The sequence below is a fragment of the Triturus cristatus genome, chromosome 10, assembly GCF_964204655.1.
Source record: "Triturus cristatus chromosome 10, aTriCri1.1, whole genome shotgun sequence".
NCBI lineage: Eukaryota > Metazoa > Chordata > Amphibia > Caudata > Salamandridae > Triturus > Triturus cristatus.
Window position 1 is genome coordinate 118,548,677 of NC_140593.1, and position 26,163 is coordinate 118,574,839.

A 26,163-nucleotide genomic window follows, 5' to 3' on the forward strand; every position below is an offset into this window, starting at 1 on the left:
GAGTAAATCTGCCTCCAGTGCTTAATTTGTGTGCCGGTGCCCAAAGCTCTGCTCAGAAGCCTGCGTCCGGTGCTATTAAATATCAGTCCGTCGAATACTAAGGCTGGTAGCCTAAATCCACCTCATGCCGCTTTAATCCACTGCCAGACACTCCCCGCCCCTTTATCTCTCAATTCAAGGTTCCTGCTATCTCCAAACCACAACCAGTGACTTTCCTTAACCCCATGGGTGCTCAGGACGGCTCCCGGCCGTCATGAGCCACGGTAGTCGTGTGCTCATGACGGCCGGGAGCCGTCCGACCATTGCCGCTCCGCCCGCGCGCGGCTAATTCCCCACCTGTGCGGGTGAATTAATTAGTGGGCGGAGTTCGGACGGCTCCGGCCATCATGAGCACACGCCCACCGTGATTTATGACGGCCGGGAGCCGTCCTTGGTAGCTGAGTGACACACCCAGCCCCGCCCCCCCCTCGCACCGCGGCAGAATTTGCCGCGCGGCGAAGGGGTTAAGGTGCGGAGACATGGCAGAATTTAGTACGACCCAATACCAAACGGGCTGTTGCTTCCTGGACTATCTGTAACCATGAAATATGAGCTTCAGGCTGACTAAGAACTGAGAGGTGAAGCCTTACAGGAGCCACGTCTGGATCCAATGGAGGCCTGAATGGCCGTTTTCCTGAACTCTTCCGGAACAAGAGAGATGGTTCTTTTTCACTCTTTGCAATAACTTTTGAAGGAACCAAAACTGGTAGAAGCTATTTTTGAGATGTGCTGATGAAAAGACAAAAAAAGTTATCAAGCATAACTCCTACGTTCAGGGCGCAGAAGCTGGTGGCCGAAGCAGATCTGTGGGCACCATCCATGGCTCCAGATTGCTGACTTTCCAAAAACGAATGTTTCTGTTTTTGATGAGTTCAGTCTAAGTGTGTTTGAATTCAATCACTGGGCAATATCTATCAACCAGGCTCTGAATTTAACCTGCAGCTGAAGGAAGTCACAGTCCAACCTGCAGCTGAAGGAAGTCACAGTCCAACTTCACATATGTTGGGTGTCATCGTTGTAAGAACTAAAATAAAAAATCGTGGGAATGTGCAGTCTTTGCCGGAGGTGATGTATTGATTGAATAAGGTAGGGCTGAGCCTTGAGGTACAGTGCAAGAAATGTGTTCAAGTTCAGCCTGAAAAGGCAGCTTTATTTTGGTCTTGAAAAAAGACAGGAGCTTCTCCTGTGCACAGGCTCCCTCTTCTGATGTTGTTAGTCGTCATGCTAGAATATTGCAGGAGACCATATCTAACGCTGTTGACAAGTCAAGTAATGTTGTACTGCTGAATATGGACCCCCAGAATATTGTCAAACACGCATATCAAGGGACAAATTATCAAACCGTAAGTGCAGACGGAGAAAGTATAGATGTACTTTTCCTAACCAGTAGCAGTCGTAGGGCGGCCGCAGGGGTAGGGGAAGGGCTTGGGAGGAAGGAGGTTGAAATATAAAAGGAAAAAAAAACGTATTTGCCGCTTCGCTCCCGCTAACGCCGCCTTGCTGCTCCTCTAGTTGCCGCCGGGCCGGCTCCATACCCAATCCAGACAGCACCAGGATTGGTCTGATCAGCCTCGTTTCCTGCTCAGACGGTGCATTGGAGTCTGTGCCTTTTCTCCAACCCTGCTGTGTAACAGAGGTTGGAGAAACATAAGTGGGCATGTGTGTTTGGCCAGCCTAGGACGGCCGGCCAAGCACACATGTGCACCTATGAGTTCACTTTACTCCTCCTCCCTGACAAACCCGTCCCTGCCCCGCCCTATAGTTATTGTGTTGCGGGGCTCAGACTAAATAAATAAAATGACAATAACTGTGTTATTTTATTTATCATCTTCTGGTGCGGGCTGTGGGGGAACGCTCCTCCGCCATTGCTGAGGAGCCGTCCCTGTTCCTAACTCCACATCCATGTATCTTGAAGGTATATATCATGTAGGTACATATATGTGTAGCTACGTATAGAAAACCTAGACTTTATTTTCGAAGTTCTATCATTGATGTTATAGCTTATTGATATTCTGATGTCGATATTCTGGGTGCGCACTGTCAAGTAATATTAGATTGAGGGAATTTCATGCATCGGGACACATATCAATATCGTCCAGTCAGCACTGATTCATTATTAAAACCCTTCCTGAATCCAGACTGATTTGGATACAGGAGCAGTGGCGCCTGATAGCGAACAGGGGAAGGGGGTTAAGAATTTTCTTTTAAAAAGAAAGAAAACCTACCTGTGGTCATGTCGCAGCCACCGTCTCTCCTCTGTCGCAGGAAGCACCCGGGCCAAGCCAAGCCAATGCAGCGCTGTGATTGGTCTGAGCGCCATGGTTCAGCGCTCAGCTGGGGACAGGGAGCCTGTGCATGTTCATCACCAGGCCGTGCATTACAGCTTAGTGGGGAAGATGCAAAGTGTGCAGGACTGTTTGGGCGGCACAAGAGGGCCGGCCAAACAGTCATCCACACTTAAGGAGTGAAAACCACTCCTCCCCCGGCCCCTGCTCTGGCCAGCCCCGCCCCTCCCCACACCTAGGAATGGAAAAATAAAATGATGATAATGTTCAGTTATTATCATTTCATTTTTCCTCTGCACTGCTCTCAAAGCAGTGGGGCAACGCTCCTCCGCCTTAAAGGAGAAGCCACCACTGTGCAGGAGCTTCAGCTCTACTAAATGAGCAGATAGTGTCAATTAAAATGGATTTCCGGAATTTTTACAGCACCTTGCAAGAGAGAAGTGGGTCTGTAGTTGGTAAAGTCATCCATATCAGCATTAGATTTGCTTTTGTATACAAGAGGGAGAAGCAGGGCTTTTTTGCACTCGGAAGACAACTGTCCTGACAGTAAAGAGAGATTGTAGATTTCAGTGAGGACTGGGGCACTTTTATCTGCCCAGCACCTAGGCATGGTTCTTTCTTTTGTCTTTATTTCTTTCAGTGCCTCTGTGCTTTTCAAAGCTTGCCCAGTGCACAGCTTTGGCTTCTCATTTGCCACGATTACGCATGTTGCTCGGAGGGTCAGGTAAGGAACACCCACAGCCCTGCCCTGGCCACCTTGGATGATCTCTGCCCATCTTGGCAGGTGCTGCTTTATTGCAGTCACCACCGGAAGTACATTCAGGGAGGGGATTGCAATGTTACTTCCTGATTCCTAGTATGTGCATGTTCTTTATGGGTGGGTTGAGTTGGAAACTGTGTCTCTTTTTTGTGTTCCTCGTATTAAGGGGGAGGGAGGAAGCTCCAATGAGAGGTTAGGTGCTGTTTCTCCAGCCTGCCAGGAATCTCTTGTCTGTCAATCAGTACCTATGCTCCACAGTGAACTTTGGCCTTGCTGTGTTACATGCAGGGTGCAATCATTATGCACTTTGGCCTCTCACACATAGTAAACTAGTCAATTAATAATTGTGGCTGCAGAAAAAAAGCGGCACAGAAAGAGGATGTGAAATCAGGGAAGTCTGCAAAATCACCAGATGTTTTAACTGGCTGATGCCTCTCTAAAGCTGGTAGAGCTGGAGTAGGGTCAGTCACATCTGGCGATTCTGTCTACTCTTCTTACAGAAAAACGGACAGATCAGAAAGTCGCCTAAAATCCCCAGAGCCCGACCCACAGCTGAGCGCAGCAGATGCAACAGCCGGGACCTGTTGTGTCACTTGAAGAGGTAGCTGACCGAGTCGCTCATTTTCATTGTGCCAAAAAGCATTAGCAAAGCCAATGGGTCTTCCCTTTAAAATGTGAGTTCTTTATCAGCACTTGTTTGCAAGGCATTTTCGAAATTGAAAGAGCAAAATCCAAATGTGCTGGCGGTAAGTTGCAACGCATACCCACGTATGCGTAGTCTGCGTTAGCTGAAGTAATATTGGACAAGATGCCCTCTGTGATTTCCCAAACCAGGACAAAGAGAAGGGTGCAGTCCAGGATCCAGTGTGGGTGAGATGCGGCAATGTGATGTATGTGGACCAGGGAGATATGACCACCCCATCCTGCCCAAGAGAAGCTGCATCATTAATGAGGAGATGTACACAAGGTGGGCATGAAGCATTGCTAAAGTCTGGCCATCTCTAGTGGGGTTGTGGGGACTCTACAAATACAGTCAAATTTCTATTGGGTCATATGAGCTATCTTACAGCACACTGTTCCAGATATGTAGGTTAAAATGTTGATTTTACAGACAGATCTGAAGAGAACTCCCTGATGTATACATGTTTATTGAAGGGCGCCTTACTCGGAAGCATGTGTTTGTTTAATCAAAAAGACTCCAGTTGCAGTATAAAAACTCATCACAACATAATTCCATAGCGACACTATTGATGTTGATCAGTAACAAAAGATAATAGCAGAAGAAAACTGAAACAGCACACACCAATACAAAAACAAAACACGTTCCTATCACACAGCACAGCACAGCAACTTAGCATATCAGCACAACACAAGAATATGACAGACTGACAAGGCACACAAAGTCAATTCAACAACAAAACATAAAGCAGCAATACAATGCAATACAAATTGCTAACAAGAAAGAGCAAAAGATAACCACACATGAACACACCACAAAACCATGGTAACCCAGCATCAAAATACAAAGCAACACAGCAACATACTAAATAACCACCACAACACACCGACAAAATACAATGACACTAATACAACAACGTGCAACAAGGCAATAATGCAATAGCACAATAGAATTGTATTATTGTTTTAGGTTGCGTTATTGTGTTATGAGGGTGTGTTGTGCTGTGGCGTCTGGCATCTGCGGGGGGGCAGGCAAATGGAAAATAAAAAATAAAAAAGCACTTACCTTACATGTCCTCCTCACTCTGGACCTCGGATCTCTTCTTGTGTCGACTACAGAGCAAGCACCAGCAAACTCCCATGACCGATCCTGGTGCTGCTCACATGCTGTTAACTAGCATGAAAGCAGCGCCCTGATTGGAGGGAGCGGCTTCTCTTGGCGATCCACAGCACAATGGAGGCTTGCACTTGCTCTCAACTGTCTAAGACAGCTGGGTTGAGAGGTTTAAAGTGTGCATATCTGGCTAACCGTTACAAGACGGCCGGCCAAAGAGACATGTGCACTTTAAAGAGTGCACAGCCAGCCCTCTGCCCAATGCTCCTCCCTGCTGCCCCATCAGCAGACCCCTCCCCATCCCGACACTCGGTTCAGGACGGGATGATGAAAAATAAATAGGGGATGAATTACCATTTTATTTTTCACCTCTGGGATTTGGGGGGCATTTAAGCGGGGAGACATTCCTCTGCGGTCATGGAGTAGCCACCCCTAGTGTTGTGGTATATTGTGCTGCACTGTTTTTACGTTTTATTGTTGTGGTCTGGTGTTAATATGGTAATGTTTTTAGCTTCGTTTTTTATTCAGATTTGTGTTGTTTTGTGGCCTCTTGTGCTGGTCGTTGTTGTGCTCTTAGACTGAATTATCTTGACTTATTTAGTTCAATTGTGCTGTAGTATTTTCATTTTATGTTGTTGCATTAAATAACTGACTTCAAGAAAAGATGGTGCCTTGTCAGCCAAAATGAGCCAGCACCAGAAAGCAAAAGGAGGACGGTGTTATCAGGCCCATAGCTAGAAGTATATTTTTAGAGGGACATGGCCCTCATCTATGACCAAACAATAAAGCTGTGCTCTATAGATGCAATCTTTCCGAAATAATGTTTGTACTACTAAATACTGACCCCAAGAATTTAGTGATACAAGAATATTGAGGACAGAATATTGAAAGGTAAGTGCATATAGGAAAGTATAGATCTACTATTTCTAACTCCACATTTACAAACCTTGAATATGCACACACACACACACACACACACACACATATATATATTCAGTGAAATAACCATAGGTTTCACACATGTTATAGTTAGCTGGACATTTTACTGATAAAAAACCAATGAAATTCCCCCGTTATAGTTAGTGCAGGCAACTATAACTCACGCGACCGCAATCCTCTGCTGATGACATATGTGTCTTTATGAAAAAAAATATTTGTAATATATGTATAGCTAAAATTTAATGGAAGAAGACATGGGCAAATAAGTGTCTAAATACAGTATTAGCATCAGCAGAGGATTGCGGTCGCGTGAGTTATAGTTGCCCGCACTAACTATAACGGGGGAATTTCATTGGTTTTTTATCAGTAAAATGTCCAGCTAACTATAACATGTGTGAAACCTATGGTTATTTCACTGAATTTGCAAGGTTTTTTAAATGCTAATTCCTAACTATAACGTGTGTGAAACCTATGGTTTTTTCAGTGAATTTGTACGGTTTTTTAAATGCTAAGTTACTCTACGCCATTTGTGGCGTGCGTGCCCACTTAACGCAGTTCGTTCCGTTTACATGTTTTTGGACTTTGTTTTTTAACCCCCTCTCAGAGTGCGAGAGAGAAAATGGCGGCCGCCACTTCCTGGTTTCCACCGATTCGAATGTTTACTAAGATCTAACAGCCAATCAGATTCGCGCTCGCGCACGGCACCGTACGCGTACGGTAAGCGCACCGTAAGCGCACCGTAAGCTGCCACAGATATATATATTGATTTAAATGCTATTTTCTCAGGAACTACTGAACAGATTTACACCAGACCTACAAAAGGCACTTCCTTGACCTGAGGACTACCTCTCTGCCAAATTTCAAGTAACTCTGTTCAGCCGTTCGGGCTGTAGCTGTGTCTAAAAGTCCTATGGAAAAATGCATGGGAAAAACGCGTTTTGGGACCCCCCTTTTTTCTCAGCACCTGCTTGACGAATCCCCCCGAGACTTTCAGGGTAGGAGCGGAGCGTAGCGCCCCATTAGTTTCGAAAATTTCGCGAGGATTCGTCGACCGGCGCCAAAGTTATTCCAAATAGAATGTTGCGGTTTTCCTATGGAAACAGGGTCCTAACTATAACTACCTACTGGCGACCGCCAGTAGGTAATATATATATATAGAAATATATATATATATATACAAACCAAGAAGTTGCCTGTTGAAGAAGGGCCCGCAGCACCACAATGCTCTGAGAGGGGCTACGCCCACAAGGGTGGTGACTGTAAATTTGAAATGTGGTGTTTGAAAAAAGACTGTTGCCTTTCACCAGTGCAAGCCAGCAGCCCATGATTAAGTGCTCACGCACGAAACGCGTCAGGCTGGTTATTTGTTTGCGAGGCAGGGCTTTGTTCTTCTGTCACGGCAACCTCCAATAAAGATGTTTTAGCTATTACTCACCTGCTGCGAGCCCTTCTTCAACAGGCAACTTCTTGGTTTGGATGTTTAGCGGCTGGCCTGAGTCGCAGAAGGAGTCCCCGCACATTTCCAGTTTTGCTGCAGAGTCAAATTACGTGGCCGCTTAGGGAGCAGGAGCTAAGTTGGAGGCTAAACGGTGCTGTGTGAAGTCTTAGTGTTGCACCGCGACCCACTTGGGATTAATTGGAAAATAATCAACTGTGAGATGGCACGACGACCCACCAGGGTAATACTCATCAACCACAAAGACCACGTGAGCAAGGAAACTAGCTTTCCGAAATGCATAGAGTCGTATCTTTGCCATGAAATAAAATCTGCTCGAAAGCATTGTGGTGCCGTAGACCGTTGTCATTTGTATGGAATTTTGGATGTTTGGGCTTCGCTAACCCGCCACGGCCCCCCGCCACTTTGTGGCTTGAGTTGAAGCAAACGTGTGTTTGGTGGATATATATATATATATATATACATATATATATATATATATCGTCAACTACACTTTCGTTTTACAGTCTTGCAACAAATGGAGCGTGGACCACAGAATAAGCGGTGTGAATAATTTATTGTTCCTCAGCAAAAAGTGAAGCAGTCATTACGCGTTTCAGCCCCGGAGGGCCTTGATCACATGACCATGCCACGGCCCACCGTCACTTTGTGGCTTGAGTTGAAGCAAACGTGTGTTTGGTGGATATATATATATATTCACTGAAAAAACCATAGGTTTCAGGGGCGATATAGTTAGCTGGACTTTTCACTCGTACAAAACCATAGAAATTCCCCCGTTATAGTTAGTTCAGCTAACTATAACTCGCGCGCCCGCAATGCACTGCTGATGACGTCACATATTACATCACTCATGACATCTCAAATGACATCACTGATGACATCATCCAGTGAATGTGTGTTTTTCTGAAAATTATATATGTTTTATATATGTATATCTCAAAGTCGATGGAAGAATAAATGGGTATATAAATGTCTAAATGGATGATTTGTTTTAGAAAAATTGATTGTATCACTGACTGATTAAGTGTATCTTAGTGAGTAATGTTTAAATATGTAAATATCTGTATCAGTCTCTCACTTTGTGTATAAGTGGCTGCATGGGTTGGTGAGTAGCTACATGAGTGTCTATATAGGTTATTAGTTGATTTTTTGAGTATCAGTATGAGTGTCTGATGTCTGTATGGTTCGGTGGGGGGTATTACGTAGTGCATAGGTGCATGAATGAGTGACTCACTGTTTGTATGTGTTGAAGACAGCATTTGTGCAGGACTGTATGCGTGGATGAGTGTGTGCATGGGTGTGTTAGTGAGTGAATGACTGTCTCAATAGTGTCTCTATGAGTAACTACATATGTTTTAAACTAGTATATGTGACTATTGGTGTATATAAGTAAGTATATGTGAGAGTGAGAGATTGAAAGAGTTCCTGTATGAATAAGTATGTGTTTCTATAAGTGATTGTTTAAAAGACTAAGTATGTGTAAGTTTCTGTAGAAGTAAGTGTGGTGGTGTGTGTATAACTGAATATGCAGGTAAACGGATGTTTTATTCCTTATTAGCATGAGTGACTACGTATGTGAGTAACTTTATGGATGAGTGGCGTTGTGTAACAGAATGTATAGGTGTATGAATACATATGATGAGTGAGTGCATGTATGAGTGACTGTATAGGACTGTTGGTGAATGAGTGGATGTGTATGTGGATCTTACAATTACTGAATAGGTTGTTGTAACTGGTATTGGTATGTCCATTGTTTTGAAAATTTTAATTTCTATTTTTGAATGTGTGTATGAAAGGTTATATTAGGGGGAGAGGAGGTCTGCCACTCTATCACAAGGATGATGTCATCAGTGATGTCATGAGTGATGTCACTGACCATGTCATGAGTGATATAATATGTGACGTCATCAGCAGTGCATTGCGGGTGCATGAGTTATAGTTAGCTGAACTAACTATAACGGGGGAATTTCTATGGTTTTGTACGAGTGAAAAGTCCAGCTAACTATATCGCCCCTGAAACCTATGGTTTTTTCAGTGAATTTCTAAGGTTTTTTAAATGCTAATTCCTAGCTATAACGTGCCTGAAACCTAAATGCTAATTTCTAACTATGCCTACAGAGATAGGACATGTGAAGAAAGAAGAAAAAACGCACAGAAAGAAAAAAAAGAAATGCAGAAAGAAGCAACAGAAGTCCTCAAAGACGAAGAAAAGTGCAGGAAGAAATATAACGTGCAGAAAGAACAAACAGAAGAGCAGAAAGAAGCCTTGTTGCAAAATCATCCTGTACCCTCAACTTTTTCAGACGGATACTGGTGGTAAGTGAGTCTACCTAAGCAGTCCTAGAGCCAGTGCTATGTTAAAAGACACTCAGAATACAGTGAAAACACCTACATACACTAGGGCACACTATGCGTTGGGGTCCCCCTGTGATTAGCATGACCTCCTCTGTAAGCCCCTAGTATATAATAGGGCAGGGGATTAAAACTACCTCTTAAAACGCACCACAGGGCGTGTTTGAACACATCACCTCATTCCCCGTCCCCTCCCTTCCCCACTGTGTAAACACACCCTGTAGCCATTTTAACTTGGGAGATTAAGTCCCCTTGAATCCTGAGGGTCCCTAGGGTCCAACTAGACCACTAGGTACCTCCAGTAAGCGCCACAGAGCTGCGTTGCAGAGAGGTGTAAAAAGTGGCACGGCCTGCACCACCTCTCTGCAACGCAGAGCAGTGGTGCTTACTGGAAGCACCTGCTGGGCTAGTTGGACCCCAGGGTCCCTCAGGATTGAAAGGGAATTATTTTCCCAACTTAAAAACGCGCCACAGGGCGTGTTTGCACACGTCACCTCAGGCCCCGTCCCCTCCCTTCACCACTGTGTAAACGCGCCCTGTGGCCGTTCTGAGTTGAGAGATTAAGTCCCCTTGAATCCTAAGGGTCCCTAGGGTCAAACTAGCCCACTAGGTACCTCCAGTAAGCGCCACAGAGATGCGTTGCATGGAGGTGTAAAAAGTGGCGTGGCCTCAGAACACCTGTCTGCAACGCAGCTCCCTGGCGCATACTGGAGATACCTGTTGGGCTAGTTGGCCCTCAGGGACCCTCAGTATTGAAGGGGAATTAATTCCTCAACTTACAACTGGCCAGGGGGCGCGTTTGCAGAGTGCTGCAAGGAGGGGGCATGGCCTCCGGCGCGATGCCGGTCTTTTATTTATTTATTTTTAAGAAGGAGGGCTGTGTGGCCCCCTTTCTTTTTCTAATTTATTAGCCCTGGGGACCCCATCCCCCAGGGCCTGCACCCTAATTTTTTTTGTTGAAAAAAAATAATTTGGCCCTCCCAAGGCCTTAATCGGCCCCGGGTACCCCAACCCCCGGGTCATGGCCTTTTTTTTTTTATTCTTTAGGAGAGGGGCTGTGTTGCTGGACAAACCGTATGTACCTATCACCATGACGATTTGCGTGATATTCATTAAAAGGCGACTATGCATACAATGAATCCACGTAGAATGTATTCACACCGCTAGTGAAGCTCTGACATGTCTGACACCCTACCGTGCCTAATCCCGGCGCCGGTGGGTACTCTCCAAGTAGACACCCTTGTCGTTTATTTATACAAACATGGGTAGCTATTGACGGGCACATTTAATACACATGCACACCAAGCCATTCAAAGGGGATTCAACAAAAAATCGACCAAACTATGCAAGAAACCCCCTCACGGTTAATAAAACACACATCCACCGCCGGATGTGTAATACTTTTTATTTTACTCTCTGGAAAGGAGACAAACCTCACTTGAGAGTCACAGCATGCTCCTGGCTGAGCCCAATTCTGTGTTACACCCACCATTGCCTGCCGAGTGCCACACACCTCTGTGTTGTATTCCACCATCTAGTGCTTATGCTATGACACTCTCTAGCCCATGTGCACTGTAACACCACCCCGTGAATATGTCATGCCACACTTGCCTTCGCACGGGTTATATTGCCCCATCTAACGTGCCTTTCTCGATGCCTATGTTATAAAGCACAGCGCTATGCCATACTTATTACAATCTGGGATCCATATCTTTGTCACAGTGCATATGCAATGTTACACTACCCAGCACATATTTTATATTACAACTTTAGAGACTACTTAGGTTACACAACACTGCCCTGTGCATATTACACTCCAAGGCGCATATCACATAGCAAGCGCTAGTGCCTGTGCTATCTCGCGCTCTCCAATGAATCTGTCATTGCGCACAATGTATTGCATATTATATTTCACGCCCCGGTTCATCTTATATCACACTTTTTGGTGCATAGTTTATACCATATACTAGATCTAGTTTTCATTTTCAATCGTGCTCTCAGGACTATGTTCTATATAACACTGCGTCCACTTACCCTTTTCACGGGCATTACATTTTGCGATGGGGGGTGGAAGGTCAGGGGATGTTTCTGCCAAGTAAGCCCGGAGTCACAGTCCCAAACGTCCTCTTCTTCCTGAATAAAAGTGAGATTATGCTGCATACTTGTTCATATTTTAAGTAGTTCGCACAGATACACATTTTAAAAACAATAAAGTTCCTAATACCCACCTTCTATGAACAGTTAGATTGCTGCCTCATCCACCTCCTCCCTATCCTCAGTTGTCTGAATCCATGGACTAGCCTCCTCCCTCCTGCCATGCATGGTCTGATGTGCTGCCACTGCCCTCCATTTAGCATGATGTACCAGTCCACTCTTCCTGCCCTCCATTGCCCAATTCTATGCCCCATCATTGACCTCCTGCTTAAACTCTGTGCTTAGCTTGCTGCCCCTATTCTCCTTCCCCCTGCTCTCTGATGTCTTTGTGCATGCCCCTGCTCCCTCCTTTTTGCCCACCATGTTCCATGGACCTGCCACTCCTATCTACTCTGAGTGTTCTGTTGAGCTGCCACTCCCCTCCCACCTGCCTAGCATTGTCAGATGACTGTAACCTGTCCCTGCCACCTCCACCCTGCCTGTCCACATGCCATGCCCCTATCCCCTTCCTCCTGTTCTTCATGGTCCATTTTACTGCCACACCCTTCTGCCCTCCCTGGTCTGTTGTGCTGCAACTGCTCCTCCTGCCTGCCCCGCGCGGTCTGTTGTGAGGTCCCTTCCCCTGAACTCTCTTGTCTGTGCCCAGGTCCTGACCCTCCCTTCTATCCTCCATGGTCCTTTGTGCATGCCCCTGCACCCTCCTTCTTGCCCATCATAGCCATTGTGCTGCCACTAACCCTCCCGCTTGCCATGCATGGTCTTCTGTGCTGCCATGGCCCCTCCCACCTTCCCTGTGTGGTCAGCTAGCTGCTCCTGACCCCCTCCCACCTTCCCTCCATGGTCTGTGTGTATGCCATCAGTCTTACTGTTGCTCTCCATGGTGTGTCTTGTTTCTAGTGCCCATCCTGCCTGACCTCCATGGTCATCTTGCTGCTCCTGCCCTGCCCCCTTGCCCCCAGCCCTCTGTTTCCATGTGCAGACCTCTATTCCCTCCTTCCTGGCTTGTCGGTTCCATTGTAATGCCCCTGATCCGTCCCTCCTGCCCTTTATGGTCTGTTATGCTGCAGCTTTCTCTCCTGTCTGTCCATTATGGTCAGCTAGCTACCATTGCCTCTTTCCCCTCTGTTGTCTGTTGTCCATGTGCATGGTCCTGTCCTCTCCCTATTGCTTTCTATGGATTGTTGTGCTACACTCCCGTCCCGCATGCCCTGTGTGGTGTATTGTGCTGCTGCAAACCCTGATGCCTGCCCTGTAGGGTCAGTTTGGAGCACCTCTCAATGTCCCTCCTGTCCTCTGTTATACGAGTCCATGTCCCTACCCCAATTCCTCCTGCCTACCATGATCCAATGTACCATACTTGCGAACATTTTGAACTTGGTAAGAGGGAGATTTTGAAATAAAACTGGGGTATTGATTTACCCCTTTGAGTTACATTTAAAAAGAGAAGATTGTAGACAGGAACCAGATCAAGTAAAGCTCATTTGAGCTTAAAAACATTGGACGTTTCCTGGCTGAAACGGGTTTGTTGGCATGTATGGTTGTATGACCACTGCCTCTTCCTTCTGCCCACAATGGTCTATTACATCACCACAGCCTCTCTTGCCAGTCCTGTATTGTTGGTTTGTAGCCCCTGCCCCCCTTTCCACTGCCCTCCATAGTCTGTTGTGCTGCCACTGCCCTTCCTGCCTGCCTAGTGTGGTCAAATTGTTGCCTCTGCACTCTCCTACCTGCCTTCAATTTTCAGAGTCCGTGCCCCTGGCCTCTGCCTCTCAACAGTATCCCAATGAACAACTAGATTGCTAACATTCTATATTTATTACAAAAGTGTGGAACGCCTGACGTCATCTTGATGTAATCAAAACTGTAATGCCTAGAGCATTTCCTTTAGAAATTACATATATGAGATGGTCTTATTTGCATCAAAATTATGGTTAGTGCTCTAAAAAACTAAAATGAGGACGTATTTTCTGACTTTTCAAATAGCGACAAAGAACTTTTAAATTATTTGTAATCTTAGTTTTTTTATCCAGTTGACCACTTGATTAAATGTTGCATCCAAGGGGAGAGGGTGTGGTGTTACTTCCAGAGCTGCAGACTTTGCAACTGGGGAACCAGGTTGGAGTTTCTGCTTCAGCACAACATTCTGTGATTCTGGTCAAATCACTTAATCTCCCCATGTCGACAACCAAAATGAATTTGATCTTGTGTGATGTAACCAATGCTCATGTAAAGCACTCCAATACCTGACAAGTCTGCACTATATAAAACTGCAAATACACAAAAAATAAGTGTTTTGCACACTTCTGTCATTGGGCTACATTTGGGCTACATTTGTGTGATATTTGGGCTACATTTGGGCTACATTTGGGCTCTTTTGTCTCTGGTGGCCATTTTAGGAGATTTATTTGTTATGAAGTTTCCTAATTGTCTCATTTACTGCAGTCTCCTCAGTAGGAAATGCTTTCAGTTTTTTACTTTGATTCCATCAAGAAGGTATTCAGATATGTCACACATTTGCCATAAATTCTGAATGTTAGCACTCTAGTTGCTCATTAGATCACTGTAGTAAAGCTACTGCTCACCAGGCAAATCTGCTGCTGGTATTGAAAGTGCATGTTTCAGTCTGCATTTCAGAATTTTTTTATGAAATAAAAGACGATTTCAGAAGTCAAAATGTGTTTTTCTTTCTGCAGCACTAATCATAATTTATATGGCAAAATGAACCCCCTCATTTTGTTCCTTTGTAAATTAAATGTTTTAAGTGTTACCACTTTATTCCAATCAAGATGGCTTCAGGTGTGCCATACTTTTGTCATAAGTAAGACTGTTAGCGCTCTAGTTGTTCTCTAGAACACTCTGGGAAGCTGCAGTAGAACACAAAGGAATCAACTGACAGTCTCTGCCCTTGTTGGATGTACATGTTTTACTGAGAATGTCAGACTTCATTCTCACATGACTGAGAAAGATAATGTGAATGTACAGAAAATATGCTCTCAGTTTAGTTTATAGATCACCTTCCAAACCTCTGTGGGAAAAGCATGAGAAAATAGTTTTCTCTAAAACATGGTTCATGATATCACAGCAGAAGGCTTTTTCACATGGTAAAATCACCTTAGAACACACCACAGTTCCTTAAATGAGTATGGTACCATCAACAAATGATTTATAATGTAACTAAAGTCTTAAAACCTTCTATTAACTGCAATGCTTTTTAATGAGGTGCTATCATGTATATTGGTCCCAAGATGGCTGCCAACACTTCTTGGATGAAATGCTGACAGCCAATCAGATCTCAGGATGAGATGTGTGGTTAAGCTCCGCCCAGATATATATATGATTTTACTTTTTATTTTCTCAGGAACTACTGAACAGATTGACTCCATATATGCAAAAGGCACATCCCTGAGCTGAGGACTACCTCTTTGCCAAATTTCAAGTAATTCTGTTCAGCCGTTCGGGCTGTACCTTGGACTAAATGTCCCTATGGAAAATTGCATGGGGAAAACGCGTTTTGGGACCCCCTTTTTTTTCAGCCCCCGCTTGACGAATCCCCCCGAGACTTTCGGGGTAGGAGCGTAGCGGAGCGCCCCACCTATTTTGAAAATATCGCGAGGATTCGTCAACCGGCGCCAAAGTTATTCCAAATAGAATGTTGCGGATTTCATATGGAAACACGGTCCTAACTATAACTATCTACTGGCGACCGCCAGTAGATAATATATATATATATATATATATATATATATATATATACATATATATATATATATATACACTTAAAAAACCATAGGTTTCACACACGTTATAGTTAGGAATTAGCATTTAAAAAGCCTTGCAAATTCACTTAAAAAACCATAGGTTTCACACATGTTATAGTTAGGTGGACATTTCACTCGTAAAAAAACAATGAAATTCCCCCGTTATAGTTACTTCAGATAACTATAACTCGCGCGCCCGCAATCCACTGCTCATGACACCACAGATTACATCACTCATGACATCACTGATGACATCATCCTTGTGATAGAGTGGCGGTCGCGCGAGTTATAGTTATCTGAACTAACTATAATGGGGGAATTTCATTGGTTTTTTACGAGTGAAATGTCCACCTAACTATAACATGTGTGAAACCTATGGTTTTTTAAGTGAATTTGCAAGGTTTTTTAAATGTTAATTCCTAACTATAACGTGTGTGAAAACTATGGTTTTTTAAGTGAATTTGTACGGTTTTTTAAATGCTAAGTTATGTATGTATTATTATTTTATTTTTTTTAAGTTTCTTCACCGTGCGCGCACATTGCGCGCACCTTGCGATTTTCTTAAAAAATTTTTTAAATGTTTTTTCACCCTTCGGGGTCCTTTAGGGACCCCCTGACAAAGGCTAGGGGGTCAAGAACTCTCTACCCTGCCCCCTTTTCACGTTCGCCACCTCTCTTTTTCTCTCTCGCACCCAAAACAAACAAAATGGCGGCCGACACTTTCTGATTTCGACCGATTCGAACGTTGACTGACATGTAACCACCAATCAGAATTACACTCGCGCACGTTAGGTTGCACGCAGGGTGCGCGCGCGGTGCGCGGCTATAGATATTTATATGCTTTTAAATGCAATTTTCTCAGGAAATACTGAACAGATTGACTCCATATATGTAAAAGGCACTTCCCTGACCTGAGGACTACCTCTTTGCCAAATTTCAAGTAATTCTGTTCAGCCGTTCGGGTTGTACCTTCGACTAAAGGTCCTACGGGAAAATGCATGGGGAAAACGCGTTTTGGGACCCCCCTTTTTTCTCGGCCCCCACTTGACGAATCACCCCGAGACTTTCAGGGTAGGAGCTGAGCGGAGCGCCCCATTCGTTTTGAAAATTTCGCGAGGATTCGCCAACCGGCGCCAAAGTTATTCAAAATAGAATTTTGAGATTTCCTATGGAAACTAGGTTGTAACTATAACTATCTACTGGCGACCGCCAGTAGATAATATATATATATATATATATATATATATATATATATATATATATATATATATATATATATATATATATACACACAAAAAGGCCACTTAATTACATCTCACAATGACACTAAGATATGGGATGATAGTGCACATCCCAGAAGTTCACTCCAATTCTCTCTCCCTACAACCATACCAGCCCAGGCCCCTGCTACATTTAACCTTTCTGATTGGACAACCCAGTGCATTAAATATCTAACCTGGCTATAATCATTATAAATACCATAAAGGAACCTGCAGAGCTGTTCAAAGCTGCCAGCATACTGAAAACCAAAAACTTTGTGTCTGTGTCTCTCACACCACATCATCCACCACATTGCTATGTTCTGAGTCCCATAACACAATAACCACACCTTGGAGGTTATTATGCACAACATGGAAATACTTGCCACATAAGCTCACAAAATAAAGACAACACCTTTCCAACCACACACCTTGCTATATGGCATAGCTTGCTGCCCATGTAAGTACGCGCTATACAAATGCTGCAATACAATACAATATTTATCATTTGTGCCTCACCAAGATTTGGTTTGATCATAAAAAAATCTTTGTTTCCATCACACTTCAAAATTACAAAACAAAATATGCTTCATTTGTGCTTTGATAACTGGTGATCTATGTTGACATATTTGTACAGTTAATTTTAAGATATGTATATTTTTGTATGTTAGAAATAAATTTACATCTTACAGTCTTTCTTTTCTCATTCCAAGTCCGCATGGCCCTGGAATTATGCAATTTTGAGGCTGCAGTGTTTTCCACATAATTATCAATTTTCCACACTTGCCACATAATCCATCATCTGTTACATAATCTGCAGATTTTAACAAAGAACATGTTTGTCTGTTGCTCAAACAGGTCAAAAGTTAAGAGAGTGCTAACATGTAATAATGACAAAATAATTAAGTAACAGTATCGCAAAATGTGCCACATTAAGACACATAATTTGTGTTTTCTTGCCATATAATTTAAATTTTGTCAACCTTGCCATATAATCTGGGCCTCCCCTGCCCTATAATTCCACTGTAAACACAATATAACATCAGGTGGTTGTGTGATTCAAACGCATCTTTACTTATGCATGAGGGACACCTTACTAAATAAACATGACCTCAGATTTCTTAAGTTATATTTGGAAAAAGCACATTTAAAACTTTCACAATTGGTGCGATGAAAGAAAAGAAAAACCACATTCAATTCAATGGCTGTACAATTAATAGTTTGTGAAAAACCTTGTGCTCGGTGTTAAAGAACAACAAAAATAAACTAGGTTCAAACTCAAAATTGATACAAACTAAGACATAAACATGTTAAAATTCAGTCTTCACTAATCCTAAACTTGAAAAGCCAGAGCAATAAAGTCACAGAAAACGCTCTTGGCAATATAATTCCAGTGGGCATGCCTGTACCCCCGCAAAATAGTCACATATTTGACTTTATAAAATCCTCTCACATTGCAGTCAGAGAAAGAACAGTAAATAACATCTCCAAGTTTAAAAAAATAAGCCGCAATTTGTCAGAAGACACAGCGTGACATTTAAAGTTTTTCTCTAAACAAGCAGCAAATGTAACAAGATGAAAAAGGCATCTTTATTGCTCATTCACCTTCTGCACTCCAGCATGTATTTTTCTGATTAGACTGTATGCATTCAAATGAGAATGCAGTTTGTGTAGCTAAACTTGATTTAAACTGATGTTTCGATTAATCCTGTGCCAGCTGCCTTGGTCATTTAGGGGTGGGGAGGCAAGGCGTAATATGGGCTGGCAAGGCCCCCAAATGCTCCTCCTACCCAACCCCGTGGCTACAGCCCTGGGTGTTACCGCACTCCTGATTCTCCAATGAAGAACTAATTCTGGACATATGAACACAACAAACTACAGCCACTTCCATAAATGAACCATTGCAAGAGATATCTCCTTCCTGGATGGATTGGGCATAGTGTGTTACTGTAAACAAGGCAGAGATGTGGCCCTGGGCCAGGAATATTCTGGGGCCCCATGTTCGAAACAAATATGAATGTTATTTCCTATAACTCAAGCCTGCATGCTGCCAAACAATATTGAATTATACTTTAACCTTCACCCAAAACCAGCTGAAAGTCTTTGCAGGTACTCCAAAACTCCTGAAAATGACACTGGGCAGAGAAAGTCAGAGGTAGAGGTAAGTGGATAGAGGTTCTGATAGAGAAATCGACAAAGGTGTGATAGAGGAGGAGAAAGATAATTCTTTCAGGCACCCACTGCGGAGTAGGGGCCTTGCCATTGGCCCACTTTACTCATGCCTTAAAATGGGTGCCCGCTGTGGGGGCTCCATGTCTGCTGCGGCATCAATATCAGCAAAAGCACTTCTGCCCCAGCTCGTAGTCCTCAGGAAAAGATCCTGAACTTCAGATTTCTGGGTCGTAAAGACTCATTTCTCAAGCCCGTCAGCCAGTCGGAACTAGCTCGTAATCCCAAAGGGCGGGCCTTTCCGCCCTTGGGATTACAATGCATGGTTTCCGGCATGGCTTCCATGCCGGCCTGTCCGACATGGAAACCATGTTGGAAAGCGTGTTTGGGGGACACCAGCAGACCTCCCTGGGGTGCGCGGCCTCTGTTTGCGGGCCCAGGAGGCACATATGGTGCCCCCCTGTTGATCCCTGCACCCCGTGGCAGGCACATTATGAACAGCACCTCCCATCTCTCTATGGGAGCATGTATTACGGCTGGTTTACGGCCGTAATACATACTCTCATAGGGAAATGTAGGAATGCGACTGAACAGTGTACAGTTGCATTCTAATTAGGCGATGAGACTGCCGACCAGAGGTCGGCCGGTCCCAGGACTGAGACGGTGTCGGGCGGACTTAAGTCCACCCAACATCGTAATCAGCCCCTTAGTGTAGGAAATGAGTATGTGTATGAAACTCACTAAGTTGCTCATGGGTGGGAGAGGAGAGAGTCCCCCATGACTCAAGCAGAGCTTAAATAAAGAGAGGAAGATTACAAAATAAGAGAACAGGGCCAAACACTGAGATCAGCAAACATGATTAGAAAAAATTTGGGGAAAAAGCTGAGCAGGATAAGGGGAAGCAGAAGAGGCAATGGGGGGGCATGAGTGAATGGTGGAAGAACATATATAGCATGGAGGAGAGCAGAGGGCACAGATTACAGTGGGGAGCCAGGGAGGCGTGGGGGAGCAACGAAAGAGCAGGGGGTAGGGAAGAGAATGGAGCAACATAGACCACAGTGGGAGCACTTGGAGATGGGGTGACATCAGCACACACAGGAGAGAGAGCTGAAAAGCACATGCCTTCTTATGGAGCGCTTAACGAAAAAGAAAAAGGTAGCTCCCTAAAACTGAGCAGTGGAGGGATACAAGGTAGCCAATGTTAATGATGAAAAATAGTCTATACTCAAGAGGAGGAGCAAACACAAGAAGAGGAAGGCAAGCAATTGAATAAGAAGAAAGCTAATAAGAGCGACAATCAAGTCAACAAATGATAAACAAAGGGCGACAAATGATAAGCAATGGGTGAGTGGTGAACCCACTGTAAGTTCACAACTTGCCTTTCCCAATGATTCAGGGCTCAGTCTAATAAAAGGCATCCCACTAAATTGAGGTGCCAATATTGAGAAGGCCCTACTGAGGAAGGCCAAGAAGAAAGAAGGTGGTCCTAGTTCCTTTGCACTATCCTTAATAACTTTAATATATTCTCCGGATGAGATACATTCATTATTTTAAATCTATATTGCAGGGGAGTCCTCCTTCCCATTACTAGGAGCACAGGCTTTTGATGTAAAGTTGGAGTGGATGGTAAGAAACAATCACCCAGAAAATCAGGTCATAAAATGTATTGTACATGTGTTCATTATATAGAGCTGGATTAAATCACAAAATTCCATTTGATTTAGGTAGCTTTATTGTTCTTTATTTGACGCTGTTGTTCATAAATTGTTTTTGGTTATTGGCATAAGAATGCATTGTTGTGCAGATTTACTTCCAGAATGCTGTTCATTTTACCAGCCAACACATGTTTCGCCCTAGTGTGGCATGTAAACCTTGGGCTTTTTACTAGGAATTGTGGTGGTGCGTAAGTAGAAGTCTTAAGTCATTCCGTAAGTGGTTGTTCAGTTGTGTATATTAAATCAAAAGGAGGGAGGAGGAAGGAATTGTGATCCATTCAGCTTCCTTGCATTAACACTTAATATCAAAAGGGAATGGATCACTTGACCTGAGTAACCAGGGTTTGCAACATTCATGTATTTTCAATAAAAAACCCTCATTCACGTGCCCAAGTCATAAGGCGGTATATCTTGATTCTCCGCCCTGATTTTTTTTAAACGTGATAGCATCATCATTGGGTTTCTTTTTAAGTCATATGCTACACCCATCCGGAGGAGAACGACTGGTTATTGCAGTAGTGATCAATGAAAAAGGAAATCAACGTGCTCTAGTGAGGTGAATTCTAAATGTGGTACTAAAAACTTGTATACCTAGATAGTATTTTTAATCGGTCTAGGTATGAGATTGTTTAAAAACAGTGTTGTGCGTAGGAAGACCTCCTATTGGTCTACCGCACTGTAAAAATACTATCTAGGTATATGAGTTTTTAGTACCACATTTAGAATTCACACACACAACCACACACACAACCACACGCACAACCACACAACCGCACCCAAAACCACACACACAACCACACACACACACACAACCACACACACACAACCACACACAACCACACCCACACACACACAACCACACACAACCACACACACAACCACACACACAACCACACACACACAACCACACACACAACCACACACACAACCACACACACACCCACAACCACACACACACAACCACACACACAACCACACATACAACCACAACCACACACACAACCACACACCCACACAACCACACACACACACAACCACAACCACACACAACCACACACACACACACAACCACACACAACCACACACACAACCACACACACAACCACACACACACAACCACACACACAACCACAACCACACACACAACCATACACAACCCCACACACACACACAACCACAACCACACACAACCACACACATAACCACACACACAGCCACACACACAACCACACACAACCACACACACACACAACCACACACACAACTACACACACAACCACACATACAACCACAACCAAACATACAACCACAACCACACACAACCACACACGCATACAACCACACACACACACAACCACACACACAACCACACACACAACCAACCACACACAACCACACACACACACATAACCACACCCACACACACACAACCACACACACACAACCACACACATAACCACACACACACAACCACACACACACAACCACACACACAACCACACACGCAACCACACCAAGCATTGGCATAGCCAATAGGTCTCACGTTTGGGACCTTATAAGTGTTTAGCCACGCAACAGTTGATGTGGTTGCACCAAGGATATTGTGCTGCATAACTAAATACTTAGAAGGTCCCAAAAACGAGACCTATTGGCTATGCCAATGCTTGTTAACTGTTTGGCGTGCATTCACTCAAGATGTGCTCCGTCCCAGTGCACATTCATGAAATACCAAAAATTTGTGACGTGCAGTTTGTGAGTCACTGAGTTGCACAGCCTTATGCACAATGTGATCCAATTGAGTCACATACTCAAAAGTGTTTCCAAAGTTCAATCCATTTTTATTTCCAATCATTTAACAGTACTTGTCCGTCATGTCAAAGGTACAAGTCCCAAAAATGTCTGCTTGTTGCTTGTGCAAGAATTGCCCATGGGCCTATTCACAGGCATGTTAAGAAACTCGATTAATCCAAATCATCATATTTAAATTCACCCAATGCATTTCGATAAAAAGTCAGCACTGTCTGAAACTGCCGCAAATGGCCTGGGGCCAGTGGCAGCCAACATGAGTCGCAGGTGTGATGGGGCGGGTGCTGGGGTCGGGGGGGTGAGGGTCGCTCGAGGGGGAAAAAATTAAAATAAACTTACCTTGAGGCCAGGTCCCGCGTCTCTGCTCCTGCTCTCCTGCCTCCGACTCCAGGAACAGGAAATAGGCAGCCAGGCTCCCTCCCCTAAGCCAATCACAATGCTGTAATGCAACGTTGTGATTGATCTGAGTGCCGTGACACGGCGCTCAGCCAGGGGCTGGAAGGGTGGGCATGTTCTCCATGCAGGCTGTAATGCAGCCTGCATGGAGAACAGGGAAAGTGCGCATGAGGGCCGACCAAACAGTAACTGTGCACTTAGAAGTGGGCGTACCACTCCTCTCCTGCTCCGAGAGAAGAGCAGCCCCGCCCACCTGCCTGCCTGCAAAGCAGTAGGACACGAAGCATAAAATGGTAATAACTTAGTTATTTTCATTTTATGTTTCTACTTGTGACTGCTTAAAAGCAGTGGGGCGACGGTCCTCCGCCTTAGCGGAGGACCCAACTTCCAGTGTTGATTAACTCACACAAGATTGGCATGACCTCTTGGCAGCTCCCTCTGTGGCTTGCTCCTGGCACTGGTTGTCATGGTCCTTTGACTGTGCAGCGGGCCACCCTCTGCCCATCCTCTTTGCATGGTGTGCTAGGCCACAGGTCCCTGTTGTTTTTCCATCTCTGGCACAGACATTGACAATCGACAAGGGGCTTGAAAGAGTAAAAACAGACAAGGGGCTAAGGGCCTCATCCACAAAGCAGTAGTGGTTAGAAGGTCTGAAAATCGCAAAATCACAGGATTTGCACCACAAAGACAGTTTTGCGTTATGCAAAACAATTTGTATGAGTTGAAAAGGTCTTTCAGACTCACAAATGTGGTTTGGCAACCAACTTCGAACAGTAAAATACAAGAGGGCGTGTTAAGGGCACCCACCTCCTATTTTCAGGTCTCAATCAGACACCCCAGCTTTGTGGAATATTTAGCAAATCACAAACTGCAGTAGTGCCCATGTAAATAAGTGATTACAACAAACATCAGAGGGAGGAATGATTATTGGTCCTGCTGTGCACCACCCCATTTGGCTCACTGTTCACCCCACCGCCACCACCCACCAGCACAGTAGAGACTATCACTATGCTGTCCATGTGAGACATGGCCAGCCGACCCTCTGCTCCACCTCCAAATGGTGTGAAGTATTTTCCACTGACCCGAGCAGTGTGTGTTCCATGTGTGACCAAAGCACATGTGGGCTGCCTCAGGACTAATCACATTACACCTGGAAGCAAATGTGGTTCTCCTGAGTGCATGATTATCAATATATATTGAGAAATGGTTCTAATTGTTTCGATTGAAACTTTGCTCTACAGGTTAGTGATTTTCTGTAGGCTGCTATATATATCTATATCTGTATATATATCTATCTATATATATTTATCTCTCTCTCTCTCTCTCTCTCTCTCTCTCTATATATATATATATATATATATAAAATTCACTGAAAAAACCATAGGTTTCACACATGTTATAGTTAGCGGAAATTTTACTGATAAAAAACCAATGAAATTCCCCCGTTATAGTTAGTGCAGGCAACTATAACTCACGCGACCGCAATCCTCTGCTGATGCCAATACTGTATTTAGACACTTATTTGCCCATGTCTTCTTCCATACATTTTTAGCTATACATATATTACAAATATTTTTTTTTCATAAAGACACATATTTCATCAGCAGAAGATTGCGGTCGCGTGAGTTATAGTTGCCTGCACTAACTATAACGGGGGAATTTCATTGGTTTTTTATCAGTAAAATTTCCGCTAACTATAACGTGTGTGAAACCTATGGTTTTTTCAGTGAATTTGTACGGTTTTTTAAATGCTAAGTTACTTTACGCCATTCGTGGCGTGCGCGCCCACTTAACGCAGTTCGTTCCGTGCGCGCACCGTGCGCGCACAGTGAGCACGCGGTGCGCTTCGCGCACCGCGCGCCCACTTTACGCAGTTAGTGCCGTGCACGCACGGTGGGCACGCGGTGCGCTATGCGCACCGCGTGCCCACGTTACGCTAGATGGGCCATGTACGCACGATGCGCTTCGCGCACCGTGCGCACATGGAGGACATATGATGCACTTCGTTTTGAAAGGTAATATTTTAATTTTTCGTATATGTTATAAGCCATGCACAAATGGTGCCCTTCGGGCACCATTTGCACACGGGGTGGAGAGAGTGTGGATAATTTTTTTTTTTATTATTTTTTTTTTAAATATTTTAGTTTAACTCATATTGAATAAGCCATGCACAATTGGTGCACTTCGGGCACCAATTGCACACGGGGTGGGGAGAGTGTGGATAATTTTTTTTATAATTTACCGTACGCGTACGGTAAGCGTAATCGGCGAAATTAGCGAAAAAATAAAAATTCAGTTTTTGGCCTTGGGGGATCTTGGGGGACTCCCTCAACATTGCTATTGTGCTTTATATTTTAAACATCACTCTCAGTGCGAGAGAGAAAATGGCGGCCGCCGCTTCCTGGTTTCGGCCGATTCGAATGTTTACTAAGATCTAAGAGCCAATCAGAATCGCGCTCGCGCACGCCACCGTACGCGTACGGTAAGCGTACCGTAAGCGCACCGTAAGCTGGCTCAGATATATATATTGATTTAAAGGCTATTTTCTCAGAATCTACTGAACAGATTTACACCAAACCTACAAAAGGCACTTCCTTGACCTGAGGACTACCTCTCTGCCAAATTTCTAGTAATTCTGTTCAGCCGTTCGGGCTGTAGCCCTGTCTAAAGGTCCTATGGAAAAATGCATGGGAAAAACGCGTTTTGGGACCCCCCTTTTATCTCAGCCCCCGCTTGACGAATCCCCCCGAGACTTTCAGGGAAGGAGCGGAGCGTAGTGCCCCACCTATTTTGAAAAATTCACGAGGATTCGTCGACCGGCGCCAAAGTTATTCAAAATAGAATGTTGCGGATTTCCTATGGAAACGTGGTCCTAACTATAACTACCTACTGGCGACTGCCAGTAGGTAATATATATATATATATATATATATATATATATATATATATATATATATATATACTGGCTGAAAGTATGGAATAAAGCACTTGAATTTGAAAAAAGACTTGGCTGTGTGGTGGTCCGTTCCTGCTCTTTTCGTTCAACGGATTAATGCTGGATCGTGCTACATTGCCTGGTATCTGTAAACACACACTAAACTGTGTCAATCTCTCAGGAAGCAACATATGCAAAAACAGCTTTTGTAAATGTGCCTGTCCCTACCGGCCATGCAAACGAGACCACAATCTATGAATGGAGTGCCTGAGTCACCCTAATGACTGGGGTAGAATGCTGCTGGCTGCACCTGGCATGCAAATGACATTGAAGCCATAAGCATGACAG

General features: G+C 44.2%; 1 long non-coding RNA gene across 1 annotated transcript in view; it reads right to left on the reverse strand.

The window, feature by feature from the left end:
- The window catches only part of LOC146788986 (uncharacterized), a 50,768-nt gene extending 48,360 nt beyond the window's left edge, over nt 1-2,408 (reverse strand). The window contains exon 1 of the long non-coding RNA XR_014969737.1: nt 2,265-2,408. This is a non-coding gene — a long non-coding RNA (uncharacterized LOC146788986). The remainder of the gene's footprint in view (nt 1-2,264) is intronic.
- Nucleotides 2,409-26,163: the final 23,755 nt, after the last annotated feature.